The following is a 15,645-nucleotide window of genomic DNA, read 5'->3' on the forward strand; positions in this document are numbered from 1 at the left end:
GTCGTGAAACTCCAGTACGATTTGGACAGGTTGGGTGATTGGGCAGAAACATGTCAAATGCACTATAATGTGGATAAATGTGAGGTTATCCACTTTGGTGGCAAAAACAGGAAGGCAGATTATTATTTGAATGGCAATAGATTGGGAGAAGGGGAAGTGCAATGAGACCTGGGTGTCCTTGTGCACCAGTCGCTGAAGGTAAGCATGCAGGTGCAGCAGGCGGTTAAGAAGGCAAATGGTATGTTGGCCTTCGTAGCAAGAGGGTTCGAGTACAGGAACAAGGATGTCTTGCTGCAGTTGTACAGGGCCTTGGTGAGACCACACCTTGAGTATTGTGTACAGTTTTGGTCGCCTTATCTGAGGAAGGATGTTCTTGCCATGGAGGGAGTGCAGCGAAGATTCACCAGGCTGATACCTGGGATGGCAGGAATGACGTATGAGGAGAGATTGTGCCGATTGGGCTTGTACTCGCTGGAGTTTAGAAGACTGAGAGGGGATCTCATCGAAACTTATAAAATTCTGTCAGGCCTGTACAGACTAGATGCAGGAAGGATGTTTCTGATGGCCGGGGAGTCCAGAACCAGGGGTCATAGTCTAAGGATAAGGGGTAAGCCATTTAGGACTGAGATGAGGAGGAATTTCTTCACCCAGAGAGTGGTGAACCTGTGGAATTCTCTACCACAGAAGGCAGTTGAGGCCAGTTCATTAAATATATTCAAGAAAGAGTTGGATATATTTCTTAAGACTAAAGGGATCAAGGGATATGGGGAGAAGGCAGGAACAGGGTACTGAATTTGGATGATCAGCCATGATCTCATTGAATGGCGGAGCAGGCTCGAAGGGCCGAATGGCCTACTCCTGCTCCTATCTGTAGTGTATGTACCCGTCTACCCTTAAGGAAATTATTGTATGTAACCGTTCACCTTTAAGGGAACTACTTTAAGTGTGGCACTACTTGTTTGGCTTCTGTATACTGTAATACCGACAGTGACCACACCAGTATATAAGTGTTGTGACAGGATAACTGGGGCAGATTCGCCCGGACCTTCGAATAGTAAAGACCTGTTTGTTGTTATTTCTGAAGTCTGTGTATTTATTAACTGCACAACCCACAGACTTTACAGTGGCGACGAGTCCGATCGTACCCTGCGGCAAGATTACCAAAGCAACGAAGAGCGTCGAAGAGAGGCAACCGCCCTCGTCGTGCTGCTGGAAGAAAACACGAGGCTGCAGCAGGAGAAAGGTGGAAGACTTTAGCAACAAAAGCTTCCGTCTGCAACAGGCACTGACTACCCTTCTACCATGGTACGGAGTGAGCCGATCAGCAGGGAACAAGGCGGCCGAAGAGACTGTGAGTAGGGGAAGGTGTAGAGAATATCCGGAGGATAAGGGCAGAGCACTCGACCTCGGTCGAGGGGGGAACGGAGCCGGTCAAAAGTCGGGTCCAACGGCGTCGGGTGACAGCCGGACCGCGATCGGTGGGGAAAATCCGGGCAGCGGCCGCAGCCACGAAGCGCTGAGCCTGCGAGTAGGCGCGGGAAGAGAAACCCAGCCGCAGCCGGGGAGGGAAACACCGGTCTGCGAGAGGGCTGGGGAGGCGAACGGGAACCGTGCGGGTGAGAGCCGGGTGCGGAGAGAGAGACTGCGAGGAGCCAGTCCAGCGGCTGAGCTGTTCTCCACCAACGGGGTACTCAGAGCCGGCAAAACCGAACGTGCGGGAGTGGGAGAGAGACACAGCCGAAAACGGGGTGAGAGACTGCGCGAGAGCCAGTCCAGCGGCTGAACTGTCCTCCGTTAACGGGGTGTACCCAGGGCCGGTAGAGCCGTGCGGGCGGGAGGAGAAGACAGAGCCGAGTAGGGGGAGCTGTGCGAGAGCCAGCCCAGCGGCTGAACCTGTCCGCTGCGGGGAAAGCGTACCCCTTCCACCAGGAAGAAACGCGGGAAGCCGCCATTAGGCGGAGGAGCCGACAGAAGCGGGAAACCGCCATTGAAGTGGGCGGGGAGAGAAAGGAAGAGCGGGAAACCGCCAAATTCGCGGGAAAAGCCGCCATCTTAGAAAAAAAAATACATAAGAATTTAAAGAAATATTTGTGTTGTACCCAAAGAAAGGAAGATGCCTAAGCGTGGGGACAGCAATGATTTTAACTCCGAAATAGAAGACTGGCCCACGTACGTGGAACGTATTGAGATACATTGTAAGGCTAACAAAATAGCTAAGGAGGAAAAAGCTGTAACCTTAATTAACATGATGGGTGCGAAAACATTCGGGTTGTTGAAACATCTTCTCTCTCCAGCTAAACCGGCGGATCAGACTTTCGAGGATATAGTAGCGGTGCTGAAGGATCACTTGAACCCCACACCGTTGAAGCTGGCTGAACGATTCAGATTCTATGCGAGAACGCAGAAGAAAGACGAAAGCAACGCGGAATACTTGGTCGAACTGCGGAGGCTAGCGAAACACTGCCAGTTCGGAGGGAATCTGACAGAGGCACTGCGAGACAAGTTCGTATGTGGATTGTCCAAAGAAGGGACGCAAAAGCGACTACTGGAAGAGAACAACCTCACACTTGACAGGGCTGTCCTTATAGCCGCATCATACGAAGCCGCAGCAAAAGGAACGGCGGTAATGCAGCGGAAGGCGGTGGCACTAGGGGTGGATCACATCACCTCGAGGACTACGAAATGCTATCGTTGTGGGAAGACAACACACGACCAGAAGCGTTGCTGGGGTAAAAACCAAGAATGCCGGAAATGTGGCAAGATCGGGCACATAGCTAAAGTGTGCCGGTCAGGAACGATGTACAACAATAACGAGTCCTCACAAAAATGGTACAGAAAGGTACAAGAGGCGACTAGGAAGAGTCTGAAGGAACAGAAGTCGGACTCACACTCCAAACACAAAGGACTGGACAGTCTGAGAATCCACAACGTGAGCAATGAAGCCGACCGACAAACTATTTGGATAACGTTACAGATTGAGAAGGTCCAAGTAAAAATGGAAGTAGACACCGGATCGGCGTTGACTGTCATGAATAAGCATGACTATAAAAAGTTTTTCAAGCATATTCCACTACGGAATACGGATCTAGTGCTGCAGACATACACGGGGCACAAAGTATTCCCCATCGGAAAACTAGAGGTTAAGGTGAGATACCAGGATAAAGTTCACCACCGGTTAGATCTGTATGTGTTGCCTGAGGGAGGTCCACCACTTCTGGGACGAGAGTGGATCCGAAAAATAAAGATGGACTGGCATGCACTAAACACCATGACGGTGGAGTCCGAAAAAGAGGATGTCAAACCTGAACGGTTGTCCAGAATATTAGACGAAGCTAAAGAGGTATTCCAGCAAGGACTGGGAACGCTGCGAGGTATTAAAGCAAAGGTCAAGATTGCAGAACATGCAAGCCCAAAGTTTTTTAAGGCCAGATCGGTACCGTACGCAATACGACCAGCAGTGGAGGCAGAACTAGAAGAACTTGAACGATCAGGGGTTCTGTCAAAAGTAGACTGGAGTGAGTGGGCCACGCCCATTGTTCCCGTCATGAAATCCTCACCAAGTAATAAGCCAGGGGGACCGGGGAAGGTCCGTATCTGTGGAGATTTCAAGATCACAGTGAATCCGGTACTTCACACGGTACAATACCCGCTTCCGCGGATTGAAGATATTTTTGCTTCATTGGCTGGAGGGAAGCACTTCACGAAGATAGACTTGGCTCAGGCATATTTACAGATGGAGGTTGAGGAAGAGTCACGCCAATACCTCACCATCAACACTCACAGAGGCTTGTATCGCTATAATAGACTGGTCTTTGGAGTAGCTTCGGCGCCAGCAATTTGGCAGAGGGCCATGGAACAGGTGTTACAAGGAATTCCAAGCATGCAGTGCTACTTAGATGATATTCTAATCACGGGAAAAGATGAGGAAGAACACCTCACGAATTTGAAACTGGTACTCACCAGGTTGAAGGAGTATGGCCTTCGGGTTAATCGCAAGAAGTGTGAGTTCTTCCAAAAACGGATCTCATACTGCGGTCATGTCATTGACCGAGAGGGACTACATAAGTCACCGGAAAAGATAGAAGCGGTCATGAAGGCCCCCGCTCCAGGAAACGTGTCACAGCTAAGGTCATTCTTGGGGTTGATTAATTATTATCACAAGTTTCTGCCAAATTTATCTACGGTGCTGCATCCGCTAAATGAGCTGTTGCGGAAAGAAACACCATGGAGGTGGAGTGAAGAATGCAAAAAGGCTTTTCGCAGGAGCAAGGAGTTGATTACCTCTGAAGAAGTGTTGGCTCATTTCAACCCAGCATTACCCCTTCGGCTAGCTTGTGATGCTTCCCTGTACGGAATTGGGGCAGTACTTTCGCACAGACTACCAAATGGCTCGGAAAGGCCGGTGGCATTCGCGTCCCGATCATTGACACCAGCGGAACGAAATTACGCCCAGATAGATAGGGAGGCCCTCAGTCTTGTGTGGGGCGTGAAGAAATTCAACCATTACCTGCAGTGTAAGAGGTTCACATTGCTGACGGACCACCAGCCGTTGGTGTCCATATTCAACCCAAACAAGGCCGTTTCTACCATGACGGCACAAAGGTTACAAAGATGGTCAGTTTTACTTGGGGTACACCAGTATGATATTGAATACAAACGGTCCAAACAGCATGGAAACGCTGATGGGCTATCACGCTTGCCATTGCCGATGGTAGAAGAAGCGAGGACAGTGGACCCAGTAGAGTTGTTCCACTCATCAATAGTGGAGTGTCTGCCGATAACAAACTCAATGATTGAGAATGAGACAAGGAATGACCCGACTCTTTCATGAGTCTATGATTTAACGGTGGAGGGATGGCCAGCACAGTGCGAACCAACACTGCAAGCATTCTCACAGAGGAAAGAACAACTGTCAGTGTGTCGAGGAACCCTGATGTGTGGGTCTAGAGTGGTGATTCCACCCAAACTCCAAAAGAAGGTACTCAAGGAGCTGCATGAAGGACACCTGGGTGGCGTAAAGATGAAGAATCTAGCAAGGGCGTTTGTGTGGTGGCCAGGCATCGATGGGGACATAGAGGAGATCACGAAGAATTGCCTAGGATGTCAGAGGGTTCAGAATGCGCCACCACAGGCTCCTCTGCACCCATGGGAGTGGCCCTCATCTCCCTGGCAAAGAGTACACATCGACTTTGCTGGTCCATTTATGGACTCGATGTTCCTAATAGCGGTGGATGCCCACTCCAAGTGGCCAGAAGTAATTAAGATGACCACCACCACGACGGAAAAAACCATCACGGTGTTAAGGACTATGTTTGCTCGGAATGGCCTGCCAGAACAGATCTGTTCTGACAATGGACCGCAATTTGTATCTGAGGAATTTAAGAAATTCTTAAAGAGCAATGGAGTTAAACATTACACGTCAGCCCCATACCATCCCGCCTCCAATGGATTGGCTGAAAGGTTTGTCCAGACCTTCAAGAAGGCCGTAAAGGCCATGAGTAATGAAGACATAAGTTTACAGCATAAGGTGGATAGTTTTTTGTTGGCATACCGAAATGCAACCCATGCGGTCACAAATCAAACTCCCGCGATGATGTTTTGTAATAGACGCCTACGATGTCGGCTGGATTTACTCAAGCCAAATGTCAGAAGGGACGTAGAGAACCGGCAATTCCAGGGCATGAACGAAAGGGCCACTAGATCCTTCCAGACCGGTCAACGAGTTTTGGCCTGGGACTATCGTACTGAGAAATGGCAGCCTGGAACGATTGGAAAAAGGCTAGGCCCGTTGATGTACACTGTGGACATTGGAGACAATATAATAAGGCGCCATGTTGACCAGATCATAGGGTCCGCCACAAATGGGCAACCGACTTCACCACCTTACCCGGATAAGGTTGAGACTGAGTTACCCAGAACACCTACGTCCGATCTGGTAGTTCTGGAGTCAGAGGAACCTGACACTGTGCTTCGAGCCGATTCAACTTTACCAGAAACACCTACTAGCCCGCTTGGAATGACGACACCACTGCGGCGTTACCCGGACAGAATCCGGAAACCTCCCGAAAGACTGAATCTATGAACTGTCTTAAATAAATCTGTATATATATATGTGATAATGTATGTCCACTATGGACTCAGTATGTTGAAAGCTAAAAAGGGAGGATTGTAGTGTATGTACCCGTCTACCCTTAAGGAAATTATTGTATGTAACCGTTCACCTTTAAGGGAACTACTTTAAGTGTGGCACTACTTGTTTGGCTTCTGTATACTGTAATAACGACAGTGACCACACCAGTATATAAGTGTTGTGACAGGATAACTGGGGCAGATTCGCCCGGACCTTCGAATAGTAAAGACCTGTTGTTATTTCTGAAGTCTGTGTATTTATTAACTGCACAACCCACAGACTTTACACTATCTTCTATGTTTCTATGTGGCAGCAGTTAGTGCCCGTGTGGCCCTGGTCTGTGTCTGCATGACACCAGCCAGTGAATGCACGGCACGACTGAGCACTTGGCTAGAAGCCGCCTGTGAAGCAGCGAAGTCCTGCTGACTCCTAGCCTGTGCTGCCGCGATGTCCTGCAGACTCCTGGCTTGTGCTGCCCCGAATTCCTGTACACTCCTTGCCAGTGACTCTATGGAGTCAGGCATCCTTGCCACTGCAGCCATGAGCTCAGTGTGCCTGCGCTCAGCCTGGGCGCCCATTTCCGCTAGGAGCCGCACCTCCTCTGCGCTCACCGTAGCAGGACTGGAGGCCGCACTCACCCTCCGGGGAGAAGGCCGCTGAGCTTCCCCACCCCTCCCGCGTTGCTGCAGCCCGCTGGGCCCCGGAGCTTCACTCTCCTCCGACCCTTCCCCCCTGCTCCCCTCCAGGGAAGACGTGTCACCATCATGGCCATGGGCTGCCTCGGCTGAGGGTGTCCCTGATGGGCAGGCTTCCTCTTCCTCCTCCTCTATGTCTGACTCGGACACAGTGCCAGCTTGAGGGGCCGCCTCCTCACCTGGCGAGTCACCATCTGAAAGCAGGGAGGCACAAGAGTTGCTTTAGAGTGAGGACAGGGCGGCAGCGAGGGAGGCATGAGTGCTGCTGTGCACTGCATTGGTTCGAGAGTGGCAAAGGATGCTGGCGTGAGGTGCAAGTGGAAAGGGAGAGGTCAAAAAGGTGATGACTTTACCATTGGTGCCCAGAACAGGGTCAGCATCTCCAGTGGCGACGGGGCCACTCAGCCGGCCTGCCATGATCCGCTCCACTCGCTGCTCTAGGTCGCTGAGCTGTTTCAGGTCAGGACGGCCTCCCCCGGTCTGTCGCTGCTGTCTTCTGTTAAGCGCCAGTTTGGCCTGCAAGAGAAAGGACAACCTCTAAGTACAGTGTCAAGCCCTGATCTTGCCCGCACTGCCTCCCATGGTCGATTAGCCCTGACAGTGTCAAGCCCTGATCTTGCCTGCACTGCGTCCCATGGTCGAATAGCCCTGACAGTGTCTAAAGTCCTGAATGCGCAAGTGCTTTTCATGACAGTCCCATAGCTGCTGGATGAGGGCTGGCCATTAGGGCTTTCAGACCCGTTTGGCCATAAAGTGAGGTGCACATGTAGGGATGAGGAGGATACTGGAAAGGGTACTCACCCTGACAACCCGAGTGAGGTCGTTGAATTTTTTCCGGCACTGGGTTGGTCTCCTGCCAACGACGCTGTTGGACGTGACCCTGTTTGCCACATCCCTCCGTGCTTTCCGATATTCGGCGGGCAGCGGCCTCCTGCCACCCTCAGGGAAGAGGATATGGCGCCTGCGGTCCACTGCGCCAACCAGCAGCCTCAGGTCACCCTCGCCGAAGCGCTGCGCTCTCTCCCTGACCTTCTCCATTCTCCTGGGCGTGGAGCTGTTCCAGAAGCAGTGTTCAGGCCTTGCCTTAGGGCTGCAATGTGCAGGGCGTGGCAGCCAAGCAATTCCACCCTCCCCCTTTAAGTGCTGACCGGCGCCTGACTGTCTGCCCTCAATCAGCAACTCGCCGCACCTGCGCTGCGCCCGCCTTCGGTGTTTGTGCCCCGGATCGCCGGCTTAGCGCCTAATGATAGTCGTGCATCGCCTGCTTTAGCGCAGCAGCAACCTCTTGGGGCGATGCAACTGAATATCGGCGAAGGTGGCGCTAAGTTGCGCCGGGCGCAAAAGTTAGCCAACGCCATGCTGTAGCGCCCCAAACGTGGCTATACTGAATTTCTAGGCCAAGGTGTGGTCTCATCAAGGCCCTGTACAACTGCAGCAAGACATCCTTGTTCCTGTACTCGAATCCTCTTGCTACAAAGTCCAACATACCATTTGCCTTCTTAACCGCCTGCTGCACCTGCATGCTTACCTTCAGCGACTGGTGCACAAGGACACCCAGGTCTCGTTGCACTTCCCCTTCTCCCAATCTATTGCCGTTTAGATAATAATCTGCCTTCCTGTTTTTGCCACCAAAGTGGATAACCTTGCATTTATCCACATTATATTGCATCTGCCAGGCTTCTGCTCAATCACCCAACCTGTCCAAATCATACTGGAGTTTCTCGGCATCCTCCTCACAGGACACACGCTCACCCAGCTTTGTGTCGTCTGCAAACTTGGAGATATTACATCAAGTTCCCTCATGCAGATCATTAATATATAATGTGAATAACTGGGGTCCTAGCACCGATCCCTGCGGTACCCCGCTAGTCACTGCCTGCCACTCGGAAAAACACCCGTTTATTCCAACTCTTTGCTTCCTGTCTGCCAACCAGTTCTCTATCCAAGTCAGTACCTTACCCCCAATCCCATGTGCCTTAACTTTACACGCTAATCTCTTATGCGGGACCTTATCGAAAGCATTCTGAAAGTCCAAATACACCACATCCACTGGTTCTCCCTTATCTATTCTACCAGTTACATCCTTAAAAAATTCCAGTCCCGCTTTAATTGTGTTCTTTTTAGTTGGGGAATGGAGTTGATTGGAGTCTCTCCATAGCACCGGCCGAGGAGCAGGGCGAGGCGAAGCAGAGGGGCTGCAGCGCCACTACTGGTGGGAGGCTGTAATTACGCTGTGACCCGCTGACACAGCAAGTTTCCGTTACCGCACAGCGGGCGCGTTCAGCCCGCTCAGCACATGCCGGGGGATGGAGCCTGGGTCTTTCCCGCTCTGTGCGTGCGGGGCTCAGTAGAGCACCGGGCAGTGCCTTAAACCATCGAGGCAGCAGAGGTCACACTCGCCTCCGCTCCAAGCAAGAAGCAAATTTCGTACAAAAGTAATCCTGACGCCAACGTAACCCTTAGTAAACCTACAGTTCTGAGCAGAGGACCATCTGCTCAAAGACTGTAATCTCTCATCTAATCCACCATCGACTGCAGTCAGTTTATGTCCACAACACAGAATAAAGCTCCCTCTGCACTGTCCCCATCAAACACTCCCAGGGCAGGTACAGCACGGGTTAGATAGAGAGTAAAGCTCCCTCTACACTGTCCCATCAAACACTCCCAGGGCAGGTACAGCACGGGTTAGATACAGAGTAAAGCTCCCTCTACACTGTCCCATCAAACACTCCCACAGCAGGTACAGCACGGGTTAGATACAGAGTAAAGCTCCCTCTACACTGTCCCATCAAACACTCCCAAGGCAGGTACAGCACGGGTTAGATACAGAGTAAAGCTTCCTCTACACTGTCCCCATTAAACACTCCCAGGGCAGGTACAGCACGGGTTAGATACAGAGTAAAGCTCCCTCTACACTGTCCCATCAAACATTCCCAGGGCAGGTACAGCACGGGTTAGATACAGAGTAAAGCTCCCTCTACACTGTCCCATCAAACACTCCCAGGGCAGGTACAGCACGGGTTAGATACAGAGTAAAGCTCCCTCTACACTGTCCCATCAAACACTCCCAGGGTAGGTACAGCATGGGTTAGATACAGAGTAAAGCTCCCTCTACACTGTCCCATCAAACACTCCCAGGGCAGGTACAGCACGGGTTAGATACAGAGTAAAGCTCCCTCTACACTGTCCCATCAAACACTCCCACAGCAGGTACAGCACGGGTTAGATACAGAGTAAAGCTCCCTCTACACTGTCCCATCAAACACTCCCAAGGCAGGTACAGCACGGGTTAGATACAGAGTAAAGCTTCCTCTACACTGTCCCCATTAAACACTCCCAGGGCAGGTACAGCACGGGTTAGATACAGAGTAAAGCTCCCTCTACACTGTCCCATCAAACATTCCCAGGGCAGGTACAGCACGGGTTAGATACAGAGTAAAGCTCCCTCTACACTGTCCCATCAAACACTCCCAGGGCAGGTACAGCACGGGTTAGATACAGAGTAAAGCTCCCTCTACACTGTCCCATCAAACACTCCCAGGGTAGGTACAGCATGGGTTAGATACAGAGTAAAGCTCTCTCTACACTGTCCCCATCAAACACTCCCAGGGCAGGTACAGCAGGGGTTAGATGCAGAGTAAAGCTCCCTCTACACTGTCCCCATCAAACACTCCCAGGGCAGGTACAGCACGGGTTAAATACAGAGTAAAGCTCCCTCTACACTGTCCCCATCAAACACTCCCAGGGCAGGTACAGCAGGGGTTAGATGCAGAGTAAAGCTCCCTCTACACTGTCCCATCAAACACTCCCAGGGCAGGTACAGCACGGGTTAGATACAGAGTAAAGCTCCCTCTACACTGTCCCATCAATCACTCCCAGGGCAGGTACAGCACGGGTTAGATACAGAGTAAAGCTCCCTCTACACTGTCCCATCAAACACTCCCAGGGCAGGTACAGCACGGGTTAGATACAGAGTAAAGCTCCCTCTACACTGTCCCATCAAACACTCCCAGGGCAGGTACAGCACGGGGTTAGATACAGAGTAAAGCTCCCTCTACACTGCCCCATCAAACACTCCCAGGGCAGGTACAGCACGGGTTAGATACAGAGTTTAAAAAAATTCATTGATGGGATGTGGGCGTCGCTGGCTAGGCCTGCATTTAGTGCCCATCCCTAATTGCCCTTGAGAAGATGGTGGTGAGCCGCCTTCTTGAACCGCTGCAGTCCATATGGTGTAGGTACACCCACAATGCTGTTAGGAAGGGAGTTCCAGGATTTTGGCCCAGCGACAGTGAAGGAACGGCGATACAGGTCCAAGTCAGGATGGTGTGTGGCTTGGAGGGGAACTTGTAGGTGGTGATGTTCCCATGCGTCTGCTGCCCTTGTCCTTCTAAGTGGTAGAGGTCGCGGGTTTGGAAGGTGCTGTTGAAGGAGCTTTGGCGAGTTGCTGCAGTGCATCTTGTAGATGGTACACACTGCAGCCACAGTGCGCCGGTGGTGGAGGGAGTGAATGTTGAAGGTGGTGGATGGGGTGCCGATCAAGCGGGCTGCTTTATCCTGAAAGCTCCCTCTACACTGTCCCATCAAACACTCCCAGGGCGGGTACAGCACGGGTTAGATACAGAGTAAAGCTCCCTCTACACTGTCCCATCAAACACTCCCAGGGCAGGTACAGCACGGGTTAGATACAGAGTAAAGCTCCCTCTACACTGTCCCCATCAAACACTCCCAGGGCAGGTACAGCACGGGTTAGATACAGAGTAAAGCTCCCCCTACACTGTCCCCATCAAACACTCCCGGGGCAGGTACAGCACGGGTTAGATACAGAGTAAAGCTCCCTCTACACTGTCCCCATCAAACACTCCCAGGGCAGGTACAGCACGGGTTAGATACAGAGTAAAGCTCCCTCTACACTGCCCCATCAACACTCCCAGGGCAGGTACAGCATGGGTTAGATACAGAGTAAAGCTCCCTCTACACTGTCCCATCAAACACTCCCAGGGCAGGTACAGCACGGGTTAGATACAGAGTAAAGCTCCCTCTACACTGCCCCATCAACACTCCCAGGGCAGGTACAGCACAGGTTAGATACAGAGTAAAGCTCCCTCTACACTGTCCCATCAAACACTCCCAGGGCAGGTACAGCACGGGTTAGATACAGAGTAAAGCTCCCTCTACACTGCCCCATCAAACACTCCCAGGGCAGGTACAGCACGGGTTAGATACAGAGTAAAGCTCCCTCTACACTGCCCCATCAAACACTCCCAGGGCAGGTACAGCACGGGTTAGATACAGAGTAAAGCTCCCTCTACACTGTCCCCATCAAACACTCCCAGGGCAGGTACAGCACGGGTTAGATACAGAGTAAAGCTCCCTCTACACTGTCCCATCAAACACTCCCAGGGCAGGTACAGCACGGGTTAGATACAGTGTGAAGCTCCCTCTACACTGTCCCCATCAAACCCTCCCAAGGGCATGTATATAAGAACATAAGAAATAAGAGCAGGTGTAGGCTATATGGCCCCTCGAGCCTGCTCCACCATTCAGTAAGATCATGGGCTGATCATCGACCTCAACTCCACTTTCCCGCCCGATCCCCATATCCCTTGATCCTCCTAGAGTCCAAAAATCTACCGATCTCAGCCTTGAATATACTCAACGACTGAGCCTCCACAGCCCTCTGGGGTAGAGAATTCCAAAGATTCACCACCCTCTGAGTGAAGAAATTCCTCCTCATCTCAGTGATGTGCCTCAATAAGTTCCGAGACTCGATGTTAGCGAAACAAAACAAGGCTTTTATTTACTTAGAAAGTAACACGTAAAAGAGAGAGATGTCTTCCTTCTGGAGGCTGAGGCCAGACTGAGCCAGCTTACAAAAGGGGCCAGGTATGGGCGGAGCCCTACACACAGCACATTCCAGCACATTCCAATACATAATACAATGAGGACTGGGGGAAGGGAAATGACACTGAAACCGACCACAGTCACAGGCAGTGATGAATGGAATATATTTCATCACACTCAGTCTTAAATGCCCGACCCCTTATCCTGAGACTGTGACCCCTGGTTCTAGACTCTCCAGCCAGGGGGGAAACAACCTCTCAGCATCGACCCTGTCAATCCCCCCCCTCAGAATCTTATATGTTTCAATGAGATCACCTCTCATTCTTCTAAACCCCAGAGAGTATCGGCCCAATCTACACAATCTCTCCTCATAGGACAATCCCCCCATCCCAGGAACCAGTCTGGTGAACCTTCGCTGCACTCCCTCTATGGCAAGTATATCCTTCCTCAGGTAAGGAGACCAAACTGTGCCCAGTACTCCAGGTGTGGCCTCACCAGGGCTCTATATAATTGTAGCAAGACTTCCTCACTCTTATACTCCAACCCCCTTGCAATAAAGGCCAACATGCCACTTGCCTTCCTTATTGCTTGCTGTACCTGCCTGCCAGCTTTCTGTGTTTCTTGCACGAGGACACCCAAATCTCTCTGAACTCCACCGTTTGAAAGGGGATTTTTTTCTTCAGCTGCCTCTGTCCATCTGCATCGTTGGCCTTATGAGGCCCTGTTACGAAGGATTGGCTTTATCCCAGTTGGTCGCGGTCTCACTGCCTGGCTGTATTCCAGTGGGCCTATGTTCACTACAAGCCCACTGACTCCCACAGCTACCTGGACTACACTTCCTCCCACCCCGCCTCCTGTAAGGACTCTATTCCATTCTCCCAGTTTCTCCATCTCCGCTCCGACGATGCCACCTTCCATACCAGTGCTTCCGACATGTCTTCCTTTTTCCTGAACCGAGGATGCCCCTCTACTGTGGTTGACACAGCCCTTGGCCGTGTCCGTTCTATCTCCCGCACTTCTGCCCTCACCCCTGCCCCTCCCTCCCGGAACCACGATAGGGTTCCCCTTGTCCTCACCTTTCACCCCACCAGCCTCCACATTCAACGGATCATCCGCCGCCATTTCCGCCACCTCCAACGTGATCCCACCACCAAACGCATCTTCCCCTCACCTCCCCTTTCAGCATTCTGTAGGGACCGCTCCCTCCAAGACACCCTAGTCCACTCCTCTACCACCCCCAGCACCCCTTCCCCTTCGCCCGGCATCTTCCCGTGCAAGCGCAGGAGATGCAACACATGCCCTTATACCTCCCCCCTCCCCACTGTCCAGGGCCCCCAAACACCCCTTCCAGGTGAAACAGCGATTTACTTGTACTTCCTGCAATCTAGTATACTGTATTCGCTGCTCACGTTGTGGTCTCCTCTACATTGGGGAGACCAAACGCAGATTGCATCTGTAGCGTCTCCCAGATGGCAGGAGGGCGAACAGACTGTGGCTGGGGTGGGTAGGGTCTTTGATGATGGACCGTGACCTCCGTAGACAGCGTTTCTGGTATATGTGCTCTATGGTCGGTAGCCGGGTGCCGGTAATGTGTTGTGTGTGGCTGTGTGGCTGTTCATGGTTCCAACACCATCATCAAGTTTGCGGATGACACCACGGTAGTAGGCCAGATCACCAACAACGATGAGTCAGCCTACAGGGAGGAGGTCCAGCATCTCGTGAAGTGGTGCGCCGATAACAACCTGGCCCTTAACATCAAGAAAACCAAAGAAATCATTGTGGACTTCAGGAAGTCCAAAGGCGGAAGTCACACCCCCATCCACATCAATGGGGCTGTGGTGGAAAGGGTGGACAGCTTTAAGTTCCTCGGAGTCCACATCACGGAAGACCTCTCCTGGTCCCTCAACACCTCCTCTCTGGTGAAGAAGGCCCAGCAGCGCCTGTATTTCCTAAGGAGGCTGAAGGGATGTAACCTGTCACCCCTGATCCTCTCTAACTTTTACCGCTGCACTATAGAGAGCATCCTGACAAACTGTATCACAGTATGGAATGGCAGCTGTAGCTACTACGACCGGAAAGCCCTGCAGCGGGTAGTCAAAACTGCCCAACGCATTACCGGCACCCGGCTACCGACCATAGAGCACATATACCAGAAACGCTGTCTACAGAGGTCACGGTCCATCATCAAAGACCCTACCCACCGCAGCCACAGTCTGTTCGCCCTCCTGCCATCTGGGAGACGCTACAGATGCATTCGCACCCGTACGACCAGATTTAGGAACAGCTTCTTTCCCAGGGCTGTCATCCTACTGAACTCCACAAATAAACTCTAAAGCCTGCACATCTGCCAATGCACTTTATTATGGTTATGTTTATGTTAATGTAGTACAAGCCAAATGTATGTGGAATGTTTAAATGTCTTAATCCAAATGTACACTCTCGGGATCCGCAAGCCTACATTTCGTTGTACTGCACTTGTGCACTAACAATGACAATAAAAGTTGATTTGATTTGATTTGATTGGGTGACCGCTTTGCGGAACACCTCCGTTCAGTCCGTAAGGGGGACCCCGAGCTTCCGGTCGCCTGTCACTTTAATTCACCGCTCCATTCCCACTCGGACCTCACCGTCCTCGGGCTCTTGCATTGTTCCACGGAAGCTCAGTGTAAGCTCGAGGAACAGCACCTCATCTTTCGATTAGGCACTCTACAGCCTTCCGGACTCAACATAGAGTTCAACAATTTCAGATCAAGACCTCGGCCCCTATCATATATATATATATATATATATATTTATATATTCTCTTTTTTTTTAATCCACACTTTCATCTGAGCTTTTTTCTTCCCTCCCACGCGGCAGCTGTCCTTCATTCTGCCAGCGCCATTCACACTTCATCCAGAGCCGTCCTTTGTTCCTTGAATATCTCTCAATGTCTCTTAATCGCTCCTGTTTTCTATCCTGTCGCTGACGTTCCCT

This window comes from Somniosus microcephalus, unplaced genomic scaffold (assembly GCF_052327205.1).
Source record: "Somniosus microcephalus isolate GS21.2 unplaced genomic scaffold, FLI_Smic_1.0 unresolved_chr7, whole genome shotgun sequence".
NCBI classification, from domain to species: domain Eukaryota; kingdom Metazoa; phylum Chordata; class Chondrichthyes; order Squaliformes; family Somniosidae; genus Somniosus; species Somniosus microcephalus.